The sequence below is a fragment of the Polypterus senegalus genome, chromosome 18 (genome assembly GCF_016835505.1).
Source record: "Polypterus senegalus isolate Bchr_013 chromosome 18, ASM1683550v1, whole genome shotgun sequence".
Taxonomy (NCBI): domain Eukaryota; kingdom Metazoa; phylum Chordata; class Cladistia; order Polypteriformes; family Polypteridae; genus Polypterus; species Polypterus senegalus.
Genome location: NC_053171.1, coordinates 5,284,102 through 5,300,906, shown reverse-complemented (window position 1 = coordinate 5,300,906; position 16,805 = coordinate 5,284,102).

Sequence of the window (16,805 nt, the reverse complement as noted above, 5' to 3'; positions counted from 1 at the left end):
AAGAATAATATTTTATAAGCAGGTTATGTACCGCATGTGAATGCAAAGCTTATTGAATACTCCCACCGTGGGGATGCAGTGAATACTTCACTTAACCAGGAATCCAAAAACACTTCCAATAATGTCCACTAGAGGGGGATATCACCATTAAACCCCAGCTAGAAGTAAAGGCACAAGCACAGCAAAAAGGGCAATAAACTCACCAACTCCCAGTGCGTTCACAACGAACCACCAGGAACTGTGGGAGACCCTCCAGGTTTATAGGGCAGTTGCTGGCGGTGACTATTGGCAGGTGGTCTCAACTCTTGGGGAAAGCAACATATGCAGCATAACACAGGAAACTAAAATGGACAGATGAAGCCAAAAATAAGCTTAAATCAAAACATCAAACAATAGAGAAAAGAGACATCAGATGTGATTTTAACCCCAACCAGGGGAGGAACCCAGGGTGAGACATGACACCTGCACGCTGTGTGTTGTTTCTGTGAGTGTGGAGGTCGATGCCCTGTGTGTGTGTGTGTGTGTGTGTGTGTGTGTGTCCATTGTCAAGCATGTGCACTTAGTGGACGAGGCTCCGGCCAGGTATGAGACTCCTCCCCCAAAGAGTCACGAGGGGGCCGCTGTCACTAACACCACCTCCTTTACACCCGACTCTAAAATGGATGACGTCACGTCTGCTGCAAGTCAGGAAGCCAGGAGACCAAAAACAAAACCATGAAAGGCACCCCAGCAGTGAGCAGACGGACAGAGCTCGTAAATCAGGAGATCTTCAGGATGGTTCTCTCTCTCTCTCTATATATATATATATATACATGCGAGTGCTAAGGTTTATGGACCTCTATGTGTCTGTGAAAGTAAGAGTTCAATGGTCCTTCAATGTGTGACACTGTGTGTGTGTGTGTGTCCTCTTGTGTGGCCGTCTATGTTTATGTGCCTCTGTGTTTCTGCTCGGGGAGTAACCTTAGGGCTTAGGTACTGCAAGAGTGATTTACCGCCGAGACACAAGGGGGCGCTGCAACTAATAACACTCTCTCTCTTCTCCTTCTCCATCAGCAGAAAGGAAGACTGACACCTCTCCCACTCTGACCATCACTTCCAGGGTCAGACCACCTGGACCCGCCTCTTCATCCCAGAATTCCTCATTAAGGGGACTGGCACCATCTTAAATCCAGATCGTCTTGATCTCATTTGCACTTTACGTACCTTAATATACGGGGTTTGCCTTCGGGTGCCCCAGACCCTTAATCTTGTGCCCTTTTAGTTTCTTTACTCTGTGCATACGTGAATACCTGGGTGTGCAAGTGTCCGTGTGTCTGTCTGTGTGTCTTGTGTGTGTGGGCACCTCTAGGTGTCTGTGTATTTGAGTGTTCTTGTCTGTACTTGTATTTGTACATAACACAGTGTGCATGCATGTCCATGTGCCCGTGCTTGCCCATGTTCATGTGCTGAGTGTGTATGCGTGTCCTTGTGTGAGTCCCTTTGTCTATGTGCTTACATATGTCTCTGTGTGCAAGTGTTCATGGATGTGTGTCTATTGTGGATGAGAGAAGACACTGGAGAAGTCCAAATAATTGTTGGGGTGCCCATTTAAGCTGATGCCAATAATATTAACATAAGCAGGTGCATGATGGCGCTCAAAGAACATAAACAAATAGGAACTCTTTGCCTTGGGTTGGCTTCTCAAAATATGGCTGCTGCCTAAAGCGGGTCCAGTCCTGCAGCCAGCTCACCTCCATCTGACGACTTCTGGGACTGGAATGGGTGGGTTCAGTTGACATCATTGGCACATCTTCTCCATGCTGTGCATCAGAAACAACAGAGACAACTCCTTTAGCAACAGCGCCCCTCTTGCCCTGGAGTGGTATTACATACCTCTGATGACACTGGAAGGTGCATGACTCTGTGTATGGTGTGTGTGTGTGTGAGTGTGCATCTGTGCACCCGTGTGGACGCCTACTGTATTTCTGTGTGTCTGTGTGTTGTCACACGTGCGACTAGGAAAGAGCTGAGTGGACCAAATGGGGGGTACTTACCCGCCAGGCCAGGGGGTAGCAGGATGCACTGAGCCTACCTCTGTTATCTCTACAGACCACATACGGGACAACCTGCCTGATTTAACATCACTACCAGCTCTGGCCCACAGACTGATGTCACTTCCGGTTCCGGCCAGATGACACCACTTCCGAATCATGGCTTATAAAGCCTCCATTTTCCAAAACCTAGTTAATTCAATCCTGGAACTCAACCTGACAACAACTTATTTGCTTTAAACCTTTTGCAGCCAGGGACAATATACAGGTGGCTGCCCCAAACCTTTCCAGTGTGTTGAGACTCGTTCTTTCACAGTGTGCCTGTATATCTACAGTAAATGTGTTTCTGTACAGTAATGAAGGTGTGTGTGTGTGTGTTGTATCACCTGTCCTTGAATATTCGCCTGTGTCCAAGTGTGCATGCCAGTCTCGGTGTATCTACACGTGTGTGTGTGTGTGTGCACGCGCACTCACCATTTAAATGACACCAAGCTTGGCCTTATTGTCGGCGGCGCCCAGGAGCTCGCGCTTCATTTGAGCACCACGGAGAGCGGCGGGTCGGCGGGTCAGCGGCTCGGGCTGTTTGCGTTGCAGCTGCGGCGGCTTCCGCGTTTCTGCCTCCTTTTTTTTTTCCTTTAATTTATTGAAATGTTTAAATAAATGTATTTTTTAGATTTTTTTTTCCAAAATGCGAAGTGAGTTCGCTGTGTAAATGAGCGTGATTACGCAGGCACAGCCGTAAGACGCCTCGAATAAGCTTCATGTGTGCACTTTCGCAGCCCAGCTGCCTTTAATAAGCTTTTCCCGACTGTTGATGGAGCGCTTTATGATGATAATATTGTAATTTCTGCATTATTTACATGAGATATTTTGATACAAGTTGGAGAACGTGCCGGGTAATGTTACAATAATTGCCGGCTCGTTTACAGGTAGCTTCACTTGTTCACTGAGCCAGATAAGGAGAGCTAATGAGCGCAGCGGCTGCCTGTAATTAGCGAGCCCGGCGCATCTCGCAGGTGAGCTGAGGAGCCGCACGCGCCGTCGGCCGGAGCCGCACACCGCAAGCACAAAGACGCGCCGCCTGCAGCCCCTCCTTGTTATTTGACTTATTTATCCTTTTATTTATTTTGCACTTTCAATACTCGAGGAGGATCGCCAGCATGAAATCGCATTAATTGGTGACGCGGCGCCCAATTACTCTAAGAAAATGAGCAGCTGTAGTTTGTTAAAGGGAGGAAAACAAGAAAGCAGCTCACCGAGTGACAAACGACTGTGTGCTCTTGTGTGTGTGTGTGTGTGTGTGTGTGTGTTTTCAAGGTAAATGATTTAAAATGTGATCCAATAACTTAGGGGCGCGCTTTACATCCATCCATCCAATATCCAACCTGCTATATCCTAACTACAGGGTCACGGGGGTCTGCTGGAGCCAATCCCAGCCAACAAGGCAGGAAACAAACCCCTGGCAGGGCGCCAGCCCACCACAGGGCACAACAAGCACAATTTAGGATGGCCAATCCACCTAACCTGCATGTGTTTGGGAGGAAACCCACGCAGACACAGGGAGAACATGCAGACTCCACGCAGGGAGGACCTGGGAAGCGAACCCAGGTCTCCTAAGTGCAAGGCAGCTGCGCTACCCACTGTCACCGTGCCACCCGCACTTTACATGAAGCAGCTCACAACAATCTGGGTTCAAACTGCAGACACATCAGTGCCAGTGTGTGCGGTGCGCACGTTCTCTGAGTGTGCAGATGGCTTCCTCCCGCATTGCAAACACTTACAGTGGAATCACAAAGTATTCAGACGCCTTCACTTTCTGCACACTTTACTGTGTTGTATTGTAGATTTAATTTTAAACCGATAAAGGTGTCATTTTTGCCCATAGCTCTACACTCAATAACCCCTAATGACAAAGGGTTAAACTTCATGTTATTCCAACAACAACAACAACAACATTTATTTCTATAGCACATTTTCATACAAACAGTAGCTCAAAGTGCTTTACATATTAAAGAATAGAAAAATGAAAGACATAATTATAAAACAAAATAAATCAACATTAATTAACATCGAATACGAGTAAGGTTCAATGGCCGGGGGGACAGAAAAAACAAAAAAACTCCAGACGGCTGGAGAAAAAAATAATCCAGCATTCAGAAACAACAGTGCTGTTTGAACAAAAAGACAGGAGGAGGCCTCGTCATCTATGTGAATGAGGAACGGTGCAAAAAGGGGGCACGGCTTTCAGAGTTTGTTATTTGCCCAGGGAGATATATTACATCATCATCATCATCATCATCATCATCATCATAATTCTTTACATTTATATAGCACTTTTCTCACTACTCAAAGTGCTCAGCAATTGCAGGTTAAGGGCCTTGCTCAAGGGCCCAACAGAGCAGAGTCCCTTTTTGGCATTTATGGGATTCAAACTGGCAACCTTCCGATTGCCAGTGCAGACCCCTAGCCTCAGAGCCATCATCCTCATTAACATTTACATTCGGGGACTCAGCAATGGAAGAGGTTCGCTCAGCACCCCAAACCCCAAATACAGCCTCAGCAACACAAGTCACGGCTTAAATAAAATGTTTATCAGCCCAAAGAAATTTGCAAAAAGACAAAAGTGACATAAAAACGAGCACGATACTCTTCTTCTCTACTTCTCTTACTTCTTTCAGTCCTCCAGGTGAACTTTGTCCTCTTCCACTCAACTCTGACTTGCCTGGTTGAGGCTGAGAAGCTTCTTTTATCTTGGATCTGGGTGTACTTCTGGTGCTAATCCTGGCAGCGACCCCAGAACTCAACAGGGCTGCTCCACAGGACTACAACTCCCAGCATGCGAGAGTCCTGACCCAGGACTACTGCCATCTAGTGTGTCGGTGAGGCATGCAGTCCTGACAGGCTGTCTATACTGGCTTCACACTGGCCTCCTGGCAGGGTATTGCAGGGATACCCGCCCATGTGTGCCATCCATCATACCAGGCATCATCTTTGAATATCAGGCAGTCTTCATAGAGCGTCCTCTTTTACAATCAGTAAGCAGTTTTTTAGATCATTTAGCAGCTTCCTAGCACAATTAAAAAAAATCTGCAAGGCAATCAGTTTTTATCTTATGCCGAGTTTGAAAATAGTTTACAATGTGACACATGGTGAGTCACAGCAGCCATTCCTTTTTCTGAGTGAAGAACAACAGACTATTAAATATGAAACTGGATATCATAGGAGATGACATATAATATAATACATTATGATATGATAGAATACAATATGATACGATTAATACAACACAGTAAATATCATGGATGGTTATCAGTATATGAGGGGGTACCCAGAAATAGCCGGAATTGCAAAAATAAAAATTGTTTTAGTAATTTTTACTTCCTGAAACTTTCGTCTCCTTTAAAGTCCTCTCCATGTGAATGAATGAACTCATCCCAACGGTTTTCCCACTGGTAGAAACGTTTTTGGAATCGCTGAAGAGATTTTTGTTTGACTTCCTCCACGGTACAACAAACACTTTCCTTTGAGTTCTTTTTTTCAGGTGCGGGAACAAGAAAAAGTCGCACGGAGCAAAAAGATCAAACAAGTAGGGAGGGTGGCGAGAACTCCAAGACACACACAAGTCAATTCTGAAATCTCTTCAATAGTCCGACGACGCTCTTCGTAAATTACATTGTGCACTTTTTCAAGATTTTCATCATTCCTAATTGTTGGAAGGTCGGCCAGATCTCGGTTGGCCTTCACGTGACATTTCCCCTCGTTTGAAACGTGAAAGCCACTCGTAGACTTGTGATTTACTTACAGCTTCCTCTTTAAAAGCACTTCCAAGTGTCACTACAGTTTCAGCAGCTGTTTTCCCCTAAGAGAAAATAAAATAAAATTCTTTATGATCACCCATCACAAAAGTCGCAGAACTATACGGAGCGATGCCACTCGGTAGACTGGCACAGAATGCTGTAAGTGTGCAACACCTAGTGGCTAAATTCAGGTACAGATTTTCGGGTACCCCCTCGTATACTCCTGTTGGTCAATTGTGTAACAATTTTTGCAGGAGGCTAACATGAAGGTCGTTGTTTAAAGGCTCTAACAGAAGTCTTTACTTGTATCGGTATTCCACATGCGGACCAGGGTACACGTTGGCCATGGCTATGTGACAGCCTTGCGATTAAACAACTGATCACCACTGTCCATCATCCACAGAAGAATGGCCTAAGTGAATAACTTAACAAGACTTTGAAACAGATGACTCAGTGGGTGGCTCATGATGACCCGACCTCTTGGTACTCTTTCTCCTGTTCCCGGTTCAGGAATCTCCTCAGGCATCTCCCTGCATAAGTCCTTTCGAACTGTTACATTGCTGACAGCCACGATGGGCGTTGGACATTTTTCAGGGTAGAATAGACCAGCGGTTTGCCGTGAAACTCACTAGTGGGGATTTGTCAATCAGGTCATTTCTCTCCAAGAACAAATTATTAAATTATCCTCTATCGTGGTGGAGTACCAGCAACAGGAACAGGAGGCGCAAAAGAGTAATTAGGGCAGCAAAAGCAAACGTTTTGAATGCAAAAAGGGTGATCGAGTACTTGATCCTGCCGAACCCACATAAATTTCAAGTGGAATGGCTGTGTCTGGCGGTAGGGGAGGAACGCATGAGTCCGGTGAACTATAAGGTGAGACTTCTGGGCTGGCAAAAGCCTGAGCAAATCTTACAAGCCAATTTTTTAAAGGAGTGTCGCAATCCTAATGAGGTGTTGGCCACTTCCGCTACAGTCTCTCAGCCTGAGGTTGCTATTGGTGATGACGTTTAATGGACACTCATAAAATGGAATTACTGTCCTTAATTGGAAAGAACACTGATGTTTTTTCTGCTTTACCTGGCCGGATGGAAATTGTTGAACACAGAATTGTGACCAAGCTTGGTATTAAAGTACAGATGCACCCATACCATATTCTGGAAACCGCGAGGTCTGTGAAACACAATGAGGTGAAACAGATGCTCAAATTGAGTGTGATTCATGAGAGTAAAAGGGAATGGTGCAGTCCAGTTGTTCTCGTTCCAAAACCAGATGGTTACATTCAGTTTTCTATAGATTTTAGATGCTTGAAGTTTGATGAGTACCCAATGGCACGTATTGATGATTTACTGGAGAAACTTGGGCAAGCCTCATATATTTCCACCCTGGATCTCACAAGGGGGTACTGGCAAGTACTTCTAGAGGAGTCCATTTTCAAAAAGACCTCATTCACCCCTCTGGCCAGGTTCTTCAAATTTACCAGATTCCTATTTGGTCTCAATGGTGTACAATTGAGTTTTCAGCAGATGAAGGTTCCGATTCTGCGACCCCATTCTGCGTATGCTGATGCATATCTCGATGATGTGGTCATGTTTGGTAATGACTCGCGGTCGCTCCTCGACTGTTTGCAAGCTGGGCTTGACAGTTAGAGGCTGGCTGGGCTGACTGCTACGCCCAAGAAGTGTAAATTAGGTATGTTGGAAATGCAGTATTTGGGGTATTCTGTGGGGAATGGTTTGGTTAAACCTCAGCTGGACAAGTTGGATGAGGTGCTTGCATATCCACAAATCCGTGTATCCAAGAAATTCACTGTACTTCTGAGCACACTGCAATAAACCTGATGTTACAATATTTTCTGGTTAGGTTATGAAAGGACATTGATTGATAGTATTTATGTTGTTCACTTTTTATATGATATGATATGATAATGATATCATACGATATTCAACCAAAGAGAGAGAAAAGTAAAAAACAATGGCAACGCGTATCAAGTGTAAATGAGACTGAAATTGAGAGAGGCAGCTGCTACGGGAAGACACCCTGCAGTCAGAAGTAGTCCATTTGGTCACTAGAAGTGGGGCAGAGGATTCTCTTTTAGCTCCATTGACTACGATGCCTGTATTCTGATTGAGGATGTGCAACTGTGAGGGTCAGCACCCAAGTGAATGTCTTACTGGTGTCATCTGAGGGCTCATCCAGATTTTATCTCACCAGGGAGAGGCGAGCGTAGCGAGACTGGAATGGACCGAGCTCACTGTGAATGCCACTAGAAGCTCAGTTGGTCACAAGAGACGACGGCGTTCTCTTTAAGTGCTCAACTGGCTAAGAAGATTGTACCTGAGCCCAGCAGCCTGAGTTCAACCAACAGCGGGGTTGCTGGTTCTAAAATGAATTCGCTGAACAAAACAGATCAGGTTACAAGCGGTTAACAGAATTTTACCACAGTTGAGATATGCCGATATTTGGCAAAGTCCCGAGGAGAAGGCAGATGCATCCATCCAGCCACGCGATCCAAAAAGAGCTGTGCACACCAGCTGGCCGGCGTGACATCTGCGCAATAACTCGTAATAGAAGATCCTCCTTGGCAGCATCGCCAGGGCCACAAGAAAACTGTCCGCAGGTGGGTACCACTGGGGCCGCTTTGAATTGAAGCCATTTAAAAGTAGAAAAGCCGATGTTTTTAAATGATGGTTGCTTTATTTTTTTATATTAATGACCTAACAATCTGAAGTAAAGTCAACAGTAACTGTTATAATATAAAAATAGCAAATGTAAGAAGAAGGAGAGCCAATAACAAAATTAAATGTTCTATTTATTATTCCTTCTTTTGAAAAGTTTAAGTTTTGGTTTGCTCTCGTAATACGTAAACCCATTAGGATGGCTGGCAATGTCAGGGCTGCTGAGGGACTGGACGGCAGGCTACAAGTGAAGAGAATGGGAACGGAAATTATCAGAGGGCACCACTGGGTGGCAGCATCTAAGTGGCCACTGCAATTAGGAGAAAAGCCCTCTGTATATACATATATATAAATTGTGACAGATAGGGGGGGCTGTTGTCCCCTTGAACCCTCAGACCAGACACCAGATAAAAGTCCAAATGTTTGACTTTAATATTTTAAATAGTGCACAAAGCACCTCCACCTCCATAGTATACAATAAGCAATCCGTAATAAACATAATTCACAATCCTCCACACCTCCCAGCAGCTCAGTCATCCTTCCTCCCAACTCGGCTCACTGCTGGGACCTCCCACAGTCCTTTTATACTTCTTGACTCGGAAGTGTTTCTGTCCCTCAGTCCATGTGACTTTACTGTATAACACTTACGGGTCAGGAAAACTCTTCTTCAGCCCGGAAGTACATCATTTCCTCTGTCCCCTCGACTGGGAAGTACTTCCGGGCTATAAGACAAATAGAAATCTCTGAGCCTCCCTGCAGCGTCCCCTAGCGGCCCCCATGGTATCCAGCAGGGCTGTGTATTAAAACTCCAAGGTCCATGAGGCCCTGCTGGAATTCGGGGCACCTCCATGTTGCAGGGAGGGCTCCATCTGGTGGCCTGGGGGTATTGGCTGGGATAATCTGCCAGCCATATACCTCTCTCTCTCTATATATATATATATATATATATAATCCTAAAAGTGCAATGGGTAGCTGTACGCTCAGACACCAGAAAGTAAGTCTCAATGTCGTCATTAACGTGCAATGGCAACAATCCCTGTGACAGATCCATCAGTCATTCCACGGAGCTGAGTTCGTTTTTCCCCGAACCTGGACCTTCAGTGCCCAGAGTTCTACTGCCATTGCCTGAATAAGGGCTGCCACATCCTGTTATTCTGTCATTCTAGCGACAAATCCTGCCGACTACGCCAACATAAGAGAAAAGAGGTGGCAATAATAGGGTACAAGACAGGTAACTCTGTGTAACTGAACTGCAAAGTAAAAAGGAAAACATGCAATCATTGTGGAGACGTCTTTTCAGACACAAGTTCAGGGCAGCACTGACAGAGATGGTGGAGCTTCTGGGAGGAAGAGGCAGGCCTAGGTGGACAGACACTGGAAGTGACATCATAGGTGTTATTGCCATCAATCATGTGGTCTGCAGAAGGAGAAATACAATGAACATTAGGACACAGAACCAACCCTGCAGTGACTAGAGTCCCTCAGCTGTCTTCTATGTGTGTAATAATATAAATATTGTAATAAGAGCACTATATTGCGCCTGACCCGGCACAGATTGGACCCGGGAGGTACATATAAAAAGAAAAGACTTTTGCTTTTTCTTCAGCTGGAGGGCATGTCTTCCCCGTAATCCCTCCAGCCACAACACAGTCCCAAATGAAGCACAAATAAACCACACCAGCACTGTCCTCTCTTGCACCACCCCTTCTCCACAAGCTTAGTCCTCCTCCTCCTCCTCCCGACTCTGGCTGCTGAGTGGTGGTTGTTGGCTCCCTTTTATCAGGCAACCGGAAGTGCTCCAGGTGGTTGATTATCGACATCTGGCTGCACTTCTGGGTAAAGTGAAACCAGTGCCCAAAAGGGGCCAGCCGCTCCTGTTGCAGCACCTGCTGGTGGCGCCGGCAGAACCCTACAGAGCTGCACAGAACTCCAACCCCCATGAAGCCGTAAGGGAGTCCGAGGCGCCACTGCAACCCAGGGATGCTGCCATCTAGTGTCCAGGGGGTGATGCTGGGCTTCCCACCCTTGTCCCCCTGGCTGATGTGGTGAAGGGGCGTTCCGGCCAGACATGGTCCCTGACCATCTGTCACAATATATACCTAGTGTAAAGGTGTGATAGAGTAGATGAGCTCCAAAAAATAGCTTTTACACCCCATTTAAGGCTGTACTCCAAAACAAGGGATAGAAGTAAGCACTTGGTACCGTAACAGAAAATGCCTTTTGAGCCAGTCAGGCTGTCTTGAGCAGGTCAGTGTCAAGGAGCCAAATCCCAGCTGAGATGCCTTCTCCTGGGAGCTTCCGGTCTTATAGGACCCTGATCAGAGGAGGCGGGACTTCTCAGGACAATGTGGGAGGAGCTCAGTTTCCCTCACTGGGTGTCTTCTTGGTAATGCAGAGGTAACGGAGACAATGGCCCTAACAACAGCACCCCAACTCGTCCAGGAGTGGTACTGCCTACCTTAGCAGAGTCTGGAAGGCGATCCTCAGATGCCTATGTGTGACAATATATATATTTATATACAGGGTGGTCTAGATCTAATTATGCTATTATGAAAAGGTGAACACATCGCACCCGCTGCTCGACTGACAACCGTTTCCCCGCCATTTTGGAATGCAGGGCAAGTGCTGCCATCTATCGGCAACAAAAATTATTATTTTTCTTAATCTATGTAATAAACTTAATAGCGTAATGAAAATTGCATAATTAGACCTGGACCACCCTATATTTATATACAGGTCAATTCACGCTTTTCCTAGTGACTGACTTGGCTTTTTTATGGTCATTGAAAAGCACAGTTTTACAGGAAATTGAATTCTTCTGCATTCAAACAGGGGAAGTTTTGGGTATAAATGTAATCTCCCCCTGTGGCAGATCTCAGATTTGAATGGTAGCTTCAATGCTTTAATCTGTAATCTTGTACCTTTACACCGTTTTGGAGGGTTTCGGGTCAAAAGCAACACACCCTGAGTTGTGGTTTTCCTTTATCTTATTACATAAAGCATTGACGTTTATGTGTCCCGTGGAAGGAACTGCACATTTTAAGCACTGAGCAGGTGAAAAGAAATCATTTGGGGTGGAGACTTCTCTGGGCACAGTGGGTGGGCACAGACATCCCCCTAGGGTGTGGTTTCGGAATGGCACATGTAAGAGACCATACAGTTAGTGACGGTGCCCCCTCTTGACCAGGACTGGTATCGCTTATCTCAGAAATGGCATGGAGTTGATCCCCGGGTGCGTATGCGTGACAATATATACTGTATTTGTATTGTGACCAGTCGCGCTATGCTTGCATTCTCTAGGGGTGGCTCAACCACCGAGACAATCAGATGTCAAACAGCAGGCAGGTACAGAAAGCCACACGTTCAGATAGCTTAGAATGTGCCTGTGCAGGAGTAACTGCAGCACATAACTCATTTATCTCACGGTGTTACGAGGCCTTGAAGTCAGCTTACCTGCACAGTATTTGGATCTTCCCCTGGCTTGGCTCTCGTCTCCCTTCAGATGAACGTCTCTGAAGATGACACCTTTAAGTTCTTTTAACCTGAAGAATCCACAAGTGAGGCAGGACAACAAAAGAAATTGTCAAGAATGCCGTGTGTTTGAGTAAAGGCTCCAATAAAATGCTGTTTCTTCAAGTTTAGCTCAGAAGCCCATTGGTGACAAGTGGTACCAGAAGTGGGGTTGAACAAAATGGATCCTTATCAGCAGTAACAGGCTCACAGTGTCCCTCTTCCTCCTGATCCAGCTTGTGTTCCCAGAGAAGTACTGCAGAAAATGTCCATCACAGAGGACTTGGGGTGTTTCTGTTTAGCTTGGACTGCACGGCACAGATGATACACTGGGATAGAAGAAACAGAGCTGCCTTCCTGGCCTCTCCGTTGACTCAAGTGCTGTGGAATATTCCTCTCCAGAAGTTGGATGACTTTATGAAACAGCAAATTCTTCTGCGCACAGCTATGAATTTCCTGGTCAAGCTATGCAAGTCTGGCAGGTCGTTCCTTACCACACTATAAGAGAGCAAGCCCTGGATGTTAAGAATCTCATCCAAAGCTGGAATCACAATCACCCTGTGGAACGTATCCAAGAGAAGCTTACCATGGATGGGACACTGAATGGGATAAGTGAGGAGCTCCAGGGTGACATGATTAGAAGTGACGGCCGAACCCTGATGTATCTGGTTTGGAGAGTTGAGGGTGAGCAAGCCACTTGATGTTTTAAAGTTTTATAGCCAACTTCACATTTCTGGGCCTGCCGGGCCTGAGGTCTACTGGTAGTAGTTGGGGCTGGTTGCCTGGGGTAAGGCCTTATCTGGGCAGGTCAGTGAAGGTCCTGGCTTTATTTGTGGGACTTTTTGTAGGCCTCACACTCCTTTTGGCAACTCAGATTTACAGAAATTACAGAATGCTGTAACTAGGGCTTCGTCCCAGGCACAAGTTTCTTTACTTTGCATTTAATCCTTATTATTTATTTATTTCGTTTTTGAAAATTCTGTTTATGTTTTCTTTCTGTCCTAAGCATGTTGTTCAGTTTATCTATGATTCTGTTTGTTTATTTATTAGTTCTCCATGTCACGTGTCCAATGCGCTGAAGTGGAACCAAAGGGGCGGCAAACTGACATCACCATTATGGCTTCCTGTTCCAACTTGTTTTAATTTTAAAAAGCCTTCCCCACCTGTTTCTAGATTTTGCAGTAAGGGGCCACTTGATAAAAGACCTCAGTGGCACGTCAAGGTCTGCGTCTGGAGGCAAAGCTGACAAGAATCCTAACATTTTTCTCTTCCTCTTCAAATGCATGCAGTAGGGTGGCTTGTCAACCACGAGGACACGGTAAATAACAGAATGGTGACACAGCAGCAAAGTATAGAATCCGCACAGCTTGTGGGCAACTGTGCCAGGGAATGGCAGATCGACTGACGTCACCCAGTAATGAGTCACTGGCCACCGGTGAAGAAGAGGAGATGACAGATCAATGGACAGGGTGAACAAGCATGTGCCATCACATGTGTGACCGAAAATCTGCAGTCTGTGACCCTCTCAGCATCTACAACATCTACATGCTGCACACAAAGCCATGTAGCCAATGTCCTCAGTTGGGGGCTTTGAAGATAGATAGATAGATAAATAGATATGAAAGGCACTATATAATAGATAGATAGATAGATAGATAGATAAATATGAAAGGCACTATATAATAGATAGATAGAATGATAGATAGATAGATAGATATAAAAGGCACTATATGATAGATAGATAGATAGATAAATATGAAAGGCACTATATGATAGATAGATAGATAGATAGATAGATATAAAAGGCACTATATGATAGATAGGTAGATAGATTTCAGTTTATGGTAATGCCTTTTGGGTTTGGTGACGTGGCTGTCATCTTTAAGTATTTGATCTAGCTAGCTAAACATTATATTATATTGCATTACATTATCTTATATTATTACATTACATTACATTATATTATATTATATTACATTATCTTATATTATTATATGACATTACATTACATTGCATTACATTATCTTATATTATATTGCATTACGTTATATTATAAGGTAGTATGACGGTTTAGTGGTGAGCGCTGCTTCTTCTCAGCTTGGCTGTATTCTCGGTCGTCCCCGTCTGTGTGACGTTTCCGTGTTCTCCCCGTGTTCTTGTGATTTTTCTCTGTCTGCTCTGCTTGCCTCCCACATTCCACGTGTGTGTGTTTATCATTAGCCCCCCTAAACTGTCCTGGTCTCCGGGTGTTTGCGTGTATTCGCCTCATGACAGACTGGTGCCTCACCCCGAGTTGATTTCCTCCTGCCGTGTGGGCACCAGTACCCTGTGAACCTGAAATGGATGAAGCGGGTTTCAGGCTGTTATGTCCAGTTCCTTTCAGTTGTCTGTAGTTGCATGGTGGCGTTTGGAGTTTTTTGTTTGTTTGACGTATAACCGTGTTTGTGAAGGTGCAGACATGTCCATGTAAAGTATTCATGAAGTGATTACACTGGGGGGTCCTTCAGACTCCAGGGCGTTGGGCTCGGCTCTGCTCACCACCTCTCTGTAGGTTGAGCACCTCTGGACCCCTGAAGCAGAGCCCGGCACTTCATCGTGGTGCTGCGTTTCCCCGACTTTTCTGGCGTGAGAGCTGCAGTTTTGGCTCCTCTCGAGCGTTTGCCCCAAACGCTGGCACTTTGCTGACGAGCGTCCCGTGAGAGCACACAGCAGATTGCCTCTTGTTCGGCACGGTCATTACGTGCTGCGTATGCTGCTTAACTGCGCTGATTGCTTCCTTTATCCAGACTAATACGGCCAATCTGAATGGTGAGAGATTTGCCAGAGATTTCAACTGTGTCGTCTTGAGCTCGAACAAGGATCGCATTACCAATGTTTATGCTTTCGTTTCCTGTTTGTGTTGCTGCCCATGCAAAAGCGCACCATCTGCATCGTAAACCTTTTTAGTAACTTGGCAGTAGCCGGCAATACTTGGCTTGCTTCTCCATGCTTTCACAAATTTGTTTGTACGAACTTTGCCATGCAACCTGCAGTAAGCCTCCTTACTAATTCTTAACATTAACATCTGATAAGTAAAAATAAACATGGAAGTTGGCATCATCCCGGGAGCCTCGGGGTCAAGTCCGCTGCGGCAGAAGAAAATGAGCATTGCGGCGGGCTGAGATGAGTGACGGGTTAAAAAGGACTAGAAAAAGAAATAAACAGATAGAAATGTGAGCGCTTCCCGAATGGAAAGTCGGGTGAAGATTCCTCCTTCTGTCTGGGGGGCACATCAAGACGGCGTCCTTTTCTTGAAGTCATTTTCTGAGGTGGTGGCACTCAGACCTCTGTGGTGTCCTGCTTTCAGAGAGCCGGCCCTGTCTTTCTTGATGTAAACGAGCCGGGTGAGCCCCCTGCTTGTTAGGTGGATGGGTGGTCCACATCCCAATTCACTGCCCCCCAAACGGTCCATTCTGTCAACCTCTTTCATTCTGCTCTCTGAGCGTGTATTCAGTTGTTATCCTCATCACTCCATGCCTGGCACTTAATGAACCAGAAGAAGCCCGTGATAAGAGGCACTCAGGTGGGGAGGCTGTGGGTGCCAGCAGTACCACGGTGTAGTGGCTCTGGGGCTAGTGAGTAAATAGCTGGTGTAATCATAAAGGGTCTGGGGCATCTCGAAGGCAAACCCCGTATATCGAAATGGTGCAATAGGCGAGAGCAAAATGTGTGTTAGACGCAAGACAGTGGAGACTTCGTCATAAACGATGGAGTCGGTTTTGTAGTTTCTGGGAGGAAGAGACAGACTCACCTGGAGTGACCCTGGAAGTGACATCATGGCTGGTGGCACGTCAATCTTCCTTTCTGTGGAGGAGGAGAGGAGAAGAGAAATCGTCACTGCCTATCATCCTTGTGTGTTATACAATCGACCGAGCCCTTCAGTTGTCCCCCGAGTACACGCGTGTGACACCGGCCAAGAGTTCATGTGCAGACGTGTGCGCTGGCCAATCTCCTCTTTCATTAGCATTGCAGAGTCCGAGATCGCAGCTCCTGTGCCCAGTGGAAGAATAAAGGGAGCCTGGGAAGAAAAGAAGAAGTTGGATAGGAAGGAAAGAGATGATTGGAGGTTAAGTGGGAGAAAAAATTTAAGGAAAGAAGCAGGATCGTGGCAAAGCTGGTACCAGTGGGTGAAGACTGGCGGTCGGGTTTCATCCCAAGAGGAATACATGGCCAGCGCTTGAGGGGCGGGGCTGCTGTTGCCGAGTTACCAGAGAGTAGGAGTGACTCATCACTCCAAATGGGCTCCCACTTTAAGGACTTGTAGTGGCGGGGCACAGGAAGACAGAGCAGGGCTCCTGGGCTCTCTGCAGAACCCGAGGGAAGGCAGCAGGAGACATGAATCAGGGTTGGGGCACCCGAGTGGTAAGAGAACAATGCATCTCGGGTGCAGGCCCATGAGAGGGTGGACTGCGGCTGTTGGTGGAGGTGGGCTGAGGAGACATCAGGGTGAGACAGCAAAGGGGCAAGCTGCGGTTTCAGAGAAAGACAAATTGTGTGTGTAACATGGTCGGTTGTGACACGTAGCGCTACCAACACTTTCATTTTGGTAAAGAGTGCACGGCTTCTCCATATTGATTGTAAGTGCCACCGTGGATGGATTGGCAGCCCAACAGGAATGGAGGATGGATCCTTGCCCAGCTGGGAGGCCGTTACAGAAGGACAACATGGAAGGAGGCATAACGCAGCCGGGATGAGACTTGATTATTATCTCAGTTGGGGTGAAGGATTAATGCAAGGGCTTTTGTTTCTCAAGA